The 14,604-nt window shown below is 40.5% G+C and overlaps 1 long non-coding RNA gene across 1 annotated transcript in view; it reads left to right on the forward strand.

The window, feature by feature from the left end:
* ZNF285CP (zinc finger protein 285) overlaps positions 1 to 9,554 on the forward strand; it is a 206,785-nt gene extending 197,231 nt beyond the window's left edge. Inside the window, exons 4-5 of the long non-coding RNA XR_008546591.2 lie at positions 2,259 to 2,385; positions 6,492 to 9,554. This is a non-coding gene — a long non-coding RNA (zinc finger protein 285). The remainder of the gene's footprint in view (positions 1 to 2,258; positions 2,386 to 6,491) is intronic.
* Positions 9,555 to 14,604: the final 5,050 nt, after the last annotated feature.

Below are 14,604 nucleotides of genomic sequence, written 5' to 3' on the forward strand. Positions count from 1 at the left end.
GAGTATTTGGTAGCACTCTGCTGGTTTTGGTTAGCTTGGGTGTGTCCTCATAGTGAAGACAGAGGGACAAGAGAGCAAGTGAACACGTGAGATCTGTCAAGGCCCAGGTTAGAAATGGCACATTCTCACTTCTGCTTCATTTTGGTAGCCAGAGCAAGTTACATTGCCAAGTCAAAACTAAAGGGGTAAGAAAACACACTCTGGTCCTTTAGTGGGATTGGTGAGCCTGGAAGAGGATATTTCTAAACAGCAATCTAATTTACTACATTCTCTATGTATTTCAGTATATATTTCCTTAAAAACTGACTAATGAGATAATCAATAATTATTTGGTATTATCTAATACCCAGACAATAACCAAGTTTCCCTGATTATCTCAAAAAATTTTTGACAGTTGGTTTGTTCAAATGGGATCTTACCAAAGTCTATACTATCATATAGTTGGCGGTTGTGTCTCATAATCTCTTTTAATCTAGAGAAATCTGCCCCTCTACTTTATTCTCTCCTGCTATTGACTTGTAGAAACCAAGTTTGGTGTTCTGTGTTCTTTCCTACATTTGGAATGCATTTGTTTGCTTCCTTTTGGTGTCTTTCAATGTGTTACTCTATCCACAGTATTTCTTGTAAGTGGAAGCACCAGATGCTTGAATAGATTCAGGTTCAAAGTTTTACAAGAATACTTCATAGATGGTTATACAAGAATACTTCAGAGAGGAAAATATGTATAGGTTTTTGCAAGTGTTTATTCATTGAAAAATTTGGTTTCTTAATATTTTGGGGCTGTCCTTGTATCTGCATCCTATGACAATCACTGCCTAGGATTCCTACAAGGCATCCATCCAGCTACAAGGGTGGTGGAGAAATGAGTGTTTTGTTTTCCCAGGCTCTATAGTTGAGGCAGAGAAGGGAGAATGGGGTGTAGGCTGGGTGAACTTCTATTCCTAACCCCTTCTCCCTACATTTGAACACCCCAAGCAGACTTCAGGGTATCTGTATTTCCTGAATGATTAACTCCAATTCAGTTTTGTTGCCTCCCACAGAAGAAGGCATACAGTAGTGTTACTGAGAGAGTGATGCTATTAGGACAACCGTGCTGACTCCCCTAGATTTTGTTTTTAATCATTGTCAGATTTTGGTAATTGGACAATTGTTAGGAACATATTCTTTGTGAAGTCCTTTGTAACTGCTTACAACTTTCATTTGAAAGCTCTGCATTATTTAGAGATGCAGAGCCTATTGAGAGAACATATCTGTAAATACTTAACTCTGAGCAGTGTGATATATGCAGCAATATAAATATTTTATGTAAAAATTGTTTTCTTGATTAGGAGATGGTTATTAATATGAGATTATTCCCCACATCATTTTATTCTGAGAAATATCAATTTATCAGGAAAATGAAAGAATAGCATAATGTGTAATCTTCACCTAGATTCACCAATTGTTAACAATCACCCATAAACATATGCATAATATACATATATACACACACATATCTATATTTTATTTTGATGACCCAGTTGGGGATAAATTGCAGGCATGATTATAATTCATCCCTAAATATTTCAGCTTGTATCTCCTAAGAGTAAGAGCATTTTCCTACATTTCCACGTTACTGCTAACATACTCAAGAAATTTCACATTGATACCACTATTTTTTAATACCTAGTTGATATCCAAGTGTTCTTAATTATGATAATAATCCCCCTTTTCTCTATTGTGTTTTTTGAATCTGGGAGCCAGGCTTTTGTTACCCTGTCTTCTTAGTTCCTTTTAACATGATACAAATAGATTAATCTGCCATGAAAAAGTGAAAATACCAAATCTTGGTGTGTGATGAGAAATGAACTCATGGAACAGTACTAGACTTGTGTATCAGCACAACACCTTAGTATAGATTTATCTGTGCCTATTTCCTGGGCCATATTTTATAATTTGATTAATATTGTCCTTTGGGAATCCCTGATCCGATAGGATTAATGTCCTTATGAGACAGCCTCAACAGAGCTTGCTCTCATTCTCCCTCTGCCGTGTAAGGACACAGTGAGAGGACAGCTGTCTACAAGCCAAGAGAAGAAACCTGAATGAAACCTATCTTGGTGGTACTTGATCTTAGACTTTCCAACCTCCAGAAAAGTAAGAAGTTAGTTTATTTTGTTTACCCTAATCAGACTGTGGTATTTTATTAAGGCAGCCCAAACAGACTAAGACCAGTCATTTGTGTGGATGATTGACGTGGCATGTGGTTGATGTTTTAGGAAAGGGTGACATTCAAGGACATAGCTGTTATCTTCACCAAGGAAGAGCTGGCAGTATTGGATAAAGCCCAGATAAACCTGTACCAAGATGTGATGCTGGAAAACTTCAGGAACTTCATCTCAGTGGGTGAGTAACTGAGCATCAGACCACTGGACCTGTGTCCTGAAATCATCATTTCAAACCACATAGAAAACTCCAGTTAGATCACAAAGATAAACTTTGACCACTGGAAAGAAAACACCTAAGAGATGCATGTGCAGGTTAGAACCCTGCAGTTAATGAGCTTTTACAGGTCAATGTGAGGATCTGGCCCCTTGTGATGGGTTTGTGAGGGAGCTCTCCCCAAATCTCATACCCCTGGCCTGTGGGCATTCAATGCAGGCAGTAATCCCTCCCTCCCCTAATCACACATTTAGGCTCTCATTCTTTCCTCATATTTCTCAGAATGAGACATAAAATTCACACATCACCAAGAGCCCTGATCTATTGGATGCTTCTGGAGAAAAATCAATGTTTATCCAATGTTTTGGATAAATCAGTGTTAAAGGAACAAAGGGAGAACTTTGATTTGGTTGGCAGTTACAATAGCCAACACTTACTGGTATGTAGTAAGTGTAATCTAAGTGTTGGCTTATTTGATTACTTTTTGATAAATATCTAACCTCATTTTCATTTTTCAGAGGTTCATATACAGTTTTGTGCTACCTAAGTTTATGAGATAGAGATATGGTTTGGCTATATCCCTACCCAAGTCTCATCTTGAATTGTAGTTCCCATAATTCCCACATGTTGTAGGTGGGGCCCGGTAGGAGGTAACTGAATCATGGGGCAGGGGTCTTTCTCATGCTGTTCTTATGAGAGTGACAAGTCTCATGAGATTTGATGGTTTTATAAATTGGTGTTCTCCTGCACAGGCTTTCTCTTTGCCTGCCACCATGTAGGATGTACCTTTGCTCTTCCTTCACCTTCTGCCATGATTTTGAGGCCTCCACAGCCATATGGAAATATGAGTCAATTAAACCTCTTTCCTTTATAAATTACCCAGTCTTGGGTATGTCTTTATTAGAAACATGAGAATGGACTAATACAGATAGTTACTGTTATTATCCCCCTTTTATGGACGTATTATTCTGTTTTCACACTGCTGATAAAGACATACCTGAGACTGGGCAATTTACAAAAGATAGAGATGTATTGGACTTACAGTTCCACATCCCTGGGGAGGCCTCATAGTCATGGTGGAAGGTGAAAGGCACGTCTTACATGGTGGCAGACAAGAGAAGAGAGCTTGTGCAGGAAACCCCCCCACCTTTTTTTTTTTTTTTAAGAGTCTGGCTCTGTAGCCAGGCTAAAGTACAGTGGTGCTATCTTGGCTCACTGCAACCTCCAACTACCAAGTTCAGGCAATTCTCCTGCCTTAGCCAACCCAGTATCTGGGACTACAGGCATGCACCACCATGCCCAGCTAATTTTTGTATTTTTTAGTAGAGACAGGGTTTCACCATGTTGGCCAGGATTGTTTCAATCTCTTGACCTCGTGATCAACCCACTTTGGCCTCCCAAAGTGCTGGGATTACAGGTGTGAGCCACTGTACCCATTCAGAATCTCCCTTTTAAAAACCATCAGATCTCATGAGACTCATTCACTATCATGAGAACAACACAGGAAAGACCTGCCCCATAATTCAATCGCCTCCTACAGGGTTCCTCCCATGACACATGGGAATTGTGGGAGTTACAATTCAAGATGAGATTTGGGTGGGGACACAGCCAAACCATATTATCCCATCCCGGCCCCTCCCAAATCTTATGTCCTTACATTTCAAAACCAATCATGCCTCCCAACAGTCCCACAAAGTCTTAACTCATTTCAGCATTAACTCAAAAGTCCACAGTCCAGTGTCTCATCTGAGACAAGCCAAGTCTCTTCCATCTATGAGCCTGTAAAATAAAAAAACAATTTATTTACTTCCTAGATACAGTGCAGGTACAGGCATTGTGTAAATGCTGCTGTTCCAAATGGGAGAAATTGGCCAAAACAAAGGGGCTACAGGCCCCATGCAAGTCTGAAATCCAACGGGGCAGTCAAATCTTAAAGCTCGAAAGTGATCTCCTTTGACTCCATGTCTTGCATCCTGGTCACGCTGATGTAAGAGATGAGTTTCCATGGTCTTGGGCAGCTCCACCCCTGTGGCTCTGCAGAGTATAGTCTCCCTTCCTGCTGCTTTTGTGGGCTGGTGTTGAGTGTTTGTGGCTTTTCCAGGCACACGGTGCAAGCTGTCGGATCTAGCATTCTGCTGTCTGAAGGACAGTGGCCCTCTTCTCACAGCTCCACTAGGTAGTACCCTGCTAGGGACTCTGTGTGGGGGCTGTGACATGTGGGAATTATGGGACATGACACTTGGGAATTATGGGAGTTACAATTCAAGAAGAGATTTGGGTGGGGACACAGCCAAACCATACCAATGGATGAAACAACTGAGTAACAGAATTAATAACTTGCCCATGATCACACAGCTTATAAGAAGAACTAGGATTTGAGCCCTCCTAATCTGGCCCTAGGTCCTGTGCTTTTAATAAATAACCTCGTGAAACCAAAGTGTAATCTGTAGACACAGGACCTTCTACATAAATCTGCATATCCCTGCAGTTGTTTCTCAAACTGCAGGATAAAACCCTCTTGGTGAGTCCTGAAATCAAATTACTGTGTCATAACTAGCAATTTTTCAAAAGCAAAATGGATTAATAGAGCAGAAAACAGAAGAATTTATCAAAATGCATTGCACATCGTATGTAAGTATCAGCTGATAAAACTTCTGTTTTAGTGAGCAGTCTGTGTTGATGTCCGTGCCTATTCCTACTGAGTCACAGTGCTGATTTTATTGTGGGTTACAATCAAAACAATTGGGAAACCACTGCTTAAAACCCATTTGGGGCAGCTCATGGTCTCCCTTTCCCTGATACTATCTTATAAACTAAAGTCACTTTCAATAAAACAACCCAGAAAGGACCTTGAACCAGAAGCAGTATCCAGTGGGACTTGACCATGATATTCATGCCATTTTGAAACCCATCTTAGGGTCCCAAAAATATGATCATCCTCTTCTGCCTCAGCCCCCTGTTTGTTATATACCACAGTCTTGCTTCCCTGGGTGCCAGGCCATTGACAGTGCCACAGTATCTGTTCCCCATTCTCATAGTCATGGCTGTTTGAGATTCCGCAATAACTTAAAAGGTCAGAACTTAAGGAAATGGATTATAGTATCTGAGTGGTCTCTATCTTTTCATGAAGACAAAGAATCTCAGGGAAAATAAAAAGGATGTCTCTTAAAGCTTGTCTCAGAGGTTTACATATGCATCCCCGCACAACGCCAGGACCAAATTTCACAATGTTTATCCCTATTTCAATCCCCATTGCCTTTTTATCCCCATCCCCTTAAGGCTCACCATGTACAGTTGTGCAGGTTGTACACAAACATACATGATAGTCCTCCATATGACAGTGATGTGAAGGAAGGGAAGCCATCAGGAGATAGGACTTGCTTGTTTCTGAAACCTCTTGTGACCCTTGTGTCCCTTACTCTGCCCAACATATAAAAAACACTCCATCAATATGTATTATTTCTATACACACATATACTACATAAAATGGGAGCCTTTCCCATACCTTTTGTAGCAAGATTATTAAAGTCTTTTTATTGACCACTCTTATAGTGGGGAGGTGAATTTCTTCCTTCATAAATTTTTCCTAAGATTTCCTTTTATTCTTTTTTGCTGTGTGGGGGTGGAAATGTCTTGCTCTGTCACCCAGGCTGGAATGTAGTGACACAATCTTGGATCACTGCAGCCTCTGCGTCCCAGGATTAAGCAATCTTCCAACTTCAGATTTCCAGGTAGCTGGGATCATAGAACCAATTTTCAATTTTTTTGTAGAGATGCGATCTCACCATACTGCCCAGCCTGGTCTTGATCTCCTGAGCTTGAGTGATCCTCCCACCTCAGCCTCTGAAAGTGTTGCTGTGACAGGCATAAGCCACTGCACCTGGCCAAGATTTCTCTTAATTTCCCTACAATACTTGATTTCTAATTGGCAGCTCACAGGTTAGAATTACTGTGGCTCTAACTGTTTCCCATGCCAATAGAAGCCAGGGACAACTTCCCACCCCATCATATTTCATTTTCTCAAAACCTCTGGACAGGTGATTCACAAATTCTCTTTCTTCTCATGGGAGATGGGATTAAAAACAACATTTTGAATCTTCAGGGAAAGGGGTTAAGTTACCTTTCTCAAGAAGAGCTTCATTGCTGGCAGATTTGGAAACAAAGGATCCGGGATTTAAGTGTGAGTCAGGATTATATCATGAACCTTCAAGAACAGTGTTCCCCACATTTAGAAGATGTTTCCCTCTGTGAAGAGTGGGCAGGCATGTCTCTTCAGATTTCTGAAAATGAAAACTATGTAGTAAATGCCATTATCAAAAATCAAGATATCACAGCATGGCAAAGCCTGACACAGGTTCTTACTCCAGAATCTTGGAGGAAAGCCAACATAATGACCGAGCCCCAGAAATCTCAGGGAAGATATAAGGGAATTTACGTGGAAGAGAAATTGTACAGACATGCTCGGCATGATGAGAGCCTCAATTGGACCTCACGTGATCATCATGAGTCCCAAGAATGTAAAGGAGAGGACCCTGGTAGACACCCCAACTGTGGGAAAAACTTGGGTATGAAATCAACAGTTGAACAACATCATGCGGTCCATGTTTTACCACAGCCTTTCACATGTAATAACTGTGGGGTGGCCTTTGCAGATGATACAGATCCTCGTGTCCATCACAGCACTCACCTAGGAGAAAAATCTTATAAATGTGACCAGTATGGAAAGAACTTAAGTCAGAGCCAATATCTTATTGTTCATTGTAAAACCCACTCAGGAGAGACTCCCTATGAATTCCATGAATGGCCTACAGGCGCAAACAGAGCTCAGACCTTCCCAGATGTCAGAAAGTCCCCTCAGGAGACAATCCCTACAAATGTAAAGAATGTGGCAAGGGCTTCAGGTGCAACTCCTCCCTTCACAACCATCATCGAGTCCACACAGGGGAGATGCCCTACAAATGCCACGTATGTGGGAAAGCGTTTGGATTTAGGTCACTTCCTTGTATTCATCAGGGAGTACACACAGGGAAAAAGCCCTACAAATGTGAAGAGTGTGGGAAGGGCTTTGAACAGAGCTCCAACCTTCTTATCCATCAGAGAGTCCACACTGGAGAGAAGCCCTACAAATCCAGTGAGTGTGGCAAGTGCTTTAGTTCAAGCTCCGTTCTTCAAGTCCACTGGAGGTCTCACACAGGGGAGAAACCTTATAGGTGTGGTGAGTGTGGAAAGGGCTTCAGCCAAAGTACACACCTTCACATTCACCAGAGAGTCCACACAGGGGAGAAACAATACAAATGCAATGTGTGTGGAAAGGATTTTGGGTATAGTTCTGTTCTTCACACTCATCAGAGAGTTCACACTGCAGAAAAACCATATAAATGCGAAGTGTGTGGAAAGTGCTTTAGTTACAGTTCATATTTTCACTTCCATCAAAGCAATCACACAAGAGAGAAACCATATAAATGTGATGAGTGTGGTAAAGGCTTCAGTCGGAATTCAGATCTTCATGTTCATCTCAGAGTCCACAGAGGACAGAGGCCCTATAAGTGTAAGGCATGTGGTAAGGGCTTCAGTCGTAATTCGCACCTCCTTGCCCAACAGAGAGTGCATATAGATAAGACACAGTACACACATTGTGAGCATGACAAAGACCTTCTGACTCATCAAAGACTACATGAGCAGAGAGAAACATTATAAATGTAGTAAGTCAGGGTTAAATTAGGAAAACAGAAGCCACACTGTATTCCAGATAATAGAGGCTTACTCAGCCTGTGGGAGGGCTGGGGGAGCAAAAGACAGGGACACTGCCATCGATAATGTCAGCCTGCAGCACTGGAGTGTGCCAGGCAAGGGTTGTGGATTTCAACAACTTCTGTGAAGCTCCCATCAACTGCTGTATGCTACAATGGCAAAGTAGGTTACTCTTGACAAATGGGTGGTTTGTGGTAGTGTTTGTAGTTAGAGGTCAAATTTCCATTAAAGGGTGTGTCCAGGAAGGAAATTCTAATTGGGATGATTATGGTAAGGTCTTCAGTTTAGCCAAAGTCCTTAGATTTTTTTAGTCCCCAACAGAAAAATACTCTCTGTATGAAGAACATTCAAAAGTGTGCTCAGAAATGAAACCGATGCTCTTACTATGAAAGAATATTAGTACTCAAGTTTTCCATGAGATTCTCTGCACAGGCGAGAAGCTCTACAGAAGTGGCATTTGAAGGGTGTGGCAGAGGCAGTGCTGTGTTTATCACACTGGTTCCATTTCCTTGCAAATAAGAAGACTCTATTTCCCAATAACACTTGCAGTTAAGAGTGTGCCCATGTTTGAGCTCTAGCCAATGGAATATGAGCAAAAGTGATATAAGCCACTTTCAGGTCTAGCCTTTATAAACATCCTCAGGCTTCTCTATTCCTGCCAAGGTGACCTTGGAGGCTGCTTATTCCAGACTGCATTGATAGAAGGTCGCTATCTGATCTGTGTTGGATTTCTTTTTAGAGTAAGAAATAAAAATTCACTGTGTATCACCACTGAGATTTTTGGTGGTTTATTTGTTACTGCAGCATTGCCTAGGCCATCCTGACTAGCATGGAGGGATTTTATAGCAATATGTTTCATCGTCATTGGAGTCCACATACAGAAGCAACATTGTAATTCAGAGTTCAAAGCTTTTAAGTCTTTAAGGCTTGATGTGGCAGTGCAACCATCTAAAATGGTATGGATGGGACTTCTCCAGTGATAACCTTCATTCATTGGTGTGTACACCAAAGAGAAATGTTCAAGATGATATAGCTGTGGTAAAACTTTACTGAAAAGTACAACCCACAGACGTAAGAAATCTCATACAATAGAGAAACTCTGTAGTGTGGGAGCTGAATAAGTTTGTCAGCTCCCACCTTAAATGTGATTAAAAATTAACTAGAATAGGTGTTCTGTGGTTAGTCTTAATAAAATTAATTGAATAAAACTAACATTTATGAAAGTGAGCAACAACATGTAAAAAACCAACAGTGTTAATTGCAGACTGATGCAGTCTTCTTCTCAGCAGACTTGTATAATAATGGGTTTTTAAAGGGTGCTCTTTCTATCAGCTTCCTCCCAAAATTGTCATTTAATTGGGGATAATAGATGAATTCGAGAGGAGATCGCATTGCTTTTTTTTTTTTTTTTTTTTTTGGAAACAGGGTCTTGCTCTGTCACCCAGGTGGCTGGAGTACAGTGGCCTGATCATGGCTCGCTGCTGAAGCCTTGAACTGCTGGGCTCAAGTGATCCTCCTGCCTCAGCCTCCTGAGTAGTTGGGACTACAGGCATATACCACCACGTTCAGCTAATGTTTTCTTTTAAAAATTTACTTGTAGAGATGGGGTCTTGCTTTGTTGCCCAGGTTAGTCTTATTCTGGTTTCAAGCAATCCTCCTACCTCAGCTTCCCAAAGTGCAGGGATTACAAGTGTGGGCCACTTCACTCAGCCCACAATGTCTTTTATTTTTTCTTCAAAAACAATGTCCTTTTCTGTTTTAATTGACTTAAAAGTTTCTTCATTTGGATCATGGTTTATTCCTAGTTTTTCTTGCATTATATTTTCCTGCCAGTTATAGTTTGTAAACAGAACAGCCATTCAAGTGCAAATAAAACCATCCCTGAAGTGTCATTTTCTTACTGAGCAGGTGGATAAGAGTGAAATATTTTAAAAATTCTGTGTCAGTAGAAATGAGGAAATGAGTGTTCTTACATAAGTTGGTGGGGAAAAAAAAAACAGGTACAAAGTTACTGGAGAGGATCTTGTCTATATGTATCAGATGTACAGTGTGCATTGTCTTTGAGCCAATGATCCTGCTTCTCAGAATGTATTTTTAGGATGTAATTACATGAGTGGAAAAAAATGGTTTCAGAAAGAAATATGTTCTAAGAATTTTGCAATGAGAAGACCGTAAACGACCTGAAGCTTCATGTATAGGAGATTAAGTAAATTAGGGCATCCCATATAATGGAATAACATGGCTCCATCAACAATGATCTAGACCTATAAAAATGTCCACATATTATTGTCCATGTCCACCACATACTCCAGTCCTCCTACTTGCAAACAGTAGGTTAGAGAAAAAATCTGGGATACACATTATCCCAGGAAGCTTTTGGGGTTTAGAATGGGTGCAACATTCCCTCATGACAGAATCAGCCCTCAGCCTTAGTGGAGGTGTCCCAGGCAATCCTCCAGTTTGGCCAGGAGCAGCCCTTGCATATCACATTAAGCTTTTAAAATATATGATGCTAACAGGATTGTCTCCCTACTTCATAAAATTGTTTGCTTTTCCTCTTGTAACAAAGTAGCATGGAAAAAGCAGAAATTAGTCTAGCTCCCAATCAGTGGGAGCCAACTCATTTACAAATATAGATGCAGAGATCCTAAATAAATATGAGAATGTCAAATCCAATGATTTGATAAAAGCGTAACAGACTCTGCTCATATATAATTTATCCTAAATATGCTTATCAGCTTCTGCCTCATAACACACACAAGAACTGAGTAGTTCTAAATACAAATTTATTTAGCTCATGATGTGTGAGCTGGCAAGTTCAGTTGGGCTTAGCTGGGCAGTTCTGGTGTGGGACATGCTAGATTATCTCAACTGGGCTTTGTACATGCATCTGCATTCAGCTGATGGCTCATCTGGGCCTGGCTGTTTTATGATGGTCATAGATGAGACAACGAAGTTCTCTCTGTCATCATGGTCTCTCATCGTCCAGAAGACCAATCTAGGGTTGGTCCCATAGTGCCAGGGTTTCAAGAGCAAAAGCTGTGATCTCTTAAGGCCTCGTCAGAGAACAGGCTCAATGATACTTCCACCACATTCTAATGATTAAAGCAAGTCACAACACTGGCCCAGATTCATGCGGTGGGATTAAGACAAGATAAAAAATTTTGAGACGTAATCATTGGAAGGAAAAAGAAGGTACTATTTTTATGTTAGAGAATAATGTTATTTACTTATAAAATTCAAATCCGCCTGTAAAATTTGACCAATTGAAGTCTGTTTTAAAATTATCAGGTCAAAAAATTGGTTTCATACAAAATTGGCACATGAAAACTCATAGCATTACTATGTAAGAGTCTTTTATAAAATGTAGCCAAAATGTTTCATTCACAATAACAATTGTGTGCAAAGACCAGAATTGTCCAAAGGTAATTCTGGGAGTTCCCTTTGGGATGCCTAGGTGAGGAGCTATCTGGAGCCTCAGACTCCCACATTCTTCAGTGGGAAAAGCTTTACATGAGCTCAACTTCCCAGCGGCTTTCTCTTTCTGATGGGAGGTATTAGAACCTGGCTTTCTCATGCAACTTCTGTGAAGCTCTGACAACTAAAGCCAGATTGTCTGCTTTAGTCAATCTGTTAGATCAATTAGTCATTTGATCTGACAACTAAAGCCAGATTGTCTGCTTTAGTTAAGTAGTCCAGATTACCTGCATAGTCAATTTGTTCCCTCACCAACATGGATGCCTTCACAATTGCTCTTTAAGAAGGATAAAAAGATAGGGGTGAGGTGTGGTCTATCTCCTGCTTCACCCAGGCCCTGGTGCTTCTTCAAGTGGTGTGAGAAATTGTGGTCCTGTGCGTTCTCTTCCAGACCCTTAGCTTATATGTCTTTTTCCCTATAAAACTTAGTCCTAATCCCAGCACTTTGGGAGGCCGAGGAGGGTGAATCATGAGATCAGGAGTTTGAGAACAGCCTGGCCAACATAGTGAAACTCCGTCTCTACTAAAAATACAAAAAATTAGCTGGGCATAGTGGCAGGCACCTGTAATCCCAGCTACTCAGGAGGCTGAGGCTTGAGCCCAGGAGGTGGAGGTTGCAATGAGCCGAGATCGCACCACAGCACTCCAGCCCAGGCGGCAGTGAGAGACTCTGTCTCAGAGAAAAAAAAAAAAAAAAAAAAAAAAGAAGTCCCTTATGTGTGATGATAAAATTTGATGAAGAGCAACATTGGTGGACTTACACTACCAGAGATCAACATTTATTATAAATGTTCTATAATTAATACAGTGTAGTATTAGCTCAGGAGAGAAAAAATAGATCAATGGAAAAGAATAGGGAGTCTAAAAACAGATCCACAGGTATACAGTGAGTCAGTTTATCAGCCTTGAAATATGTTGGAGAAATAATAGTCATTTTAATAACTGATGCTGGGTTCACTGGCTACTTAACACTAGTTCTTCATACAATTGCAGACAATAAATACAAATAGCATGCAGCCGGCAGACTGGGATCAGTGGCTATGCCTCCACTAGACTGCCCATAGAAGCACATAGTAACAGCTACCAAAGATGTCTGATCTGTCTTGTCTTTTTTTTAACTCATTTTGTTCAGGTATCATTTACATAAAGTGCAGACTTTAACTACATTTGTTTTAACAAATGTACATATCCTTGTAAATAATGCCCATTCAACATGTTAAACATTTTATTTACCCCCAAAATTTCCCTTGTGCCCCTTTCCCTTCATTTCTTTCCAAAAAAGGATATAATCACTGTTTTGGTTTCTATCACCATATGTTGGTTTTGCCTATTCTTGAACTTTATATAAATGAAATCATACTGTGAGATACTCTTGTATTTGGCTTTTTTTCATTCAACATGGTTTTCTAAATTAGTAATTTATAATAAAGAGTACTGCATATTTTATTATTGTTTATAAATTGTGTTCTAAAAACATTCTATGTTAGTAAAATTTATAGTAAACTTCTATAATGTACATACTTTTCTTTCTGGAGAGCCATTTATTAAACATTTATTAGCATACCACTCACAGAGGAGATGTAACCCCAGAATTGGCTTTTTTCTTCTGAAGTCAACTGGCTTTGAATTAGAATGTAACATTAGTTATTATTCCTCATTCCCCACTCATTCTCTGTATCTACTTCCCTTATTTTTTTTCTTTTATTTTTCTGCAGACACTATGGTTACTTAAGTATCTACTTCTCTTTTTCTGCATGTCTTTGAGTGGAGACACTGGTCATCTTTGTTTCCTACTGTCTTTTCAAAGGTGCATGTTAGGGAACAAAAATATAGTGTCTCCCTCTGGAGCAGTAGATTTGTTTATGGCCCACTCTAGTGAAGACAGTGTCTCCCTCTAGGGTGAAGGGCAGTGGTTTTATTCCCACGGGCTATCATAAAAGATTCAGGTTTCCTAAGCTTAAGGTTCTATTCCTACAATGCAGCCTGCTAGGCCTGTGGCACCTGGCCTTTCATGTCACTGTATGGGATTAGAATGCCAAAAACCATTGCAAAGAATGACACTCTGGCTACTGCTGTGGTTGTGGCTAATAAAGTCCTTTGTCTCAGAGCCAGGAGTCTTTTGTCTTGTGCCAGCATCTGTGAGACTGTCAGGCTAACTTGTGAGCTCATAAATTGGTTACTTTCAGATCCTTGGTTTTTGATGGAAATAAATGTCTCTTAATCTTATAGGCAAACTAGAGCTACCTGGAATGCTTTCAGCTTTTTACAATTTTTTACTGGTGAAATATACATAACATGAAATTTACCATCTCAACCATTTTTAAGTGTGTAGCTTAGTAGTGTTAAGTACATTTATATTGTTGTAAAACCAATCTCCAAAACTCATTTTATCTTGCAAAACTAAAACTCTATCCCATTCAACAGCAACCCTCAATTTTCCCCTGCTCCCAGCCACTGGCAACCACTATACTTTGTGTCTCTATGCATTTGACTTCTCTGGGTCACATAAATGGAATCATACAGTATTTGACTTTTTTTTTTTTTTTTTTTTTTTTTTTTTTTTGAGACGGAGTCTCCCTCTGTTGCCCAGGCTGGAGTGCAGTGGTTCCATTTAGGCTCACTGCAAGTTCCGCCTCCAGGCTTCACGCACGCCATCTTCCTGCCTCAGCCTCCTGAGCATCTGGGACTACAGGCACATTCCGCCACGCCCGGCTAATTTTTTCCATTTTTAGTAGAGACGGGGTTTCCCCATGTTAGCCAGGATGGTCTCGATCTCCTGACCTTGTGATCCGCCCACCTCGGCCCCCTAAAGTGCTGGGATTGCAGGCGTGAGCCACCACGCCCGGCCCAGTATTTGCCTTTTTGTGACTGGCTTATTAACTTTCCATAATGTCCTTAAAGTTTATTTGTGTTGTAGAATGTGTCAGAATTTTCTTCCTTTGTACACTTGGGTTT

Source organism: Pan troglodytes, chromosome 13 (assembly GCF_028858775.2).
Source record: "Pan troglodytes isolate AG18354 chromosome 13, NHGRI_mPanTro3-v2.0_pri, whole genome shotgun sequence".
Taxonomy (NCBI): Eukaryota; Metazoa; Chordata; class Mammalia; order Primates; family Hominidae; genus Pan; species Pan troglodytes.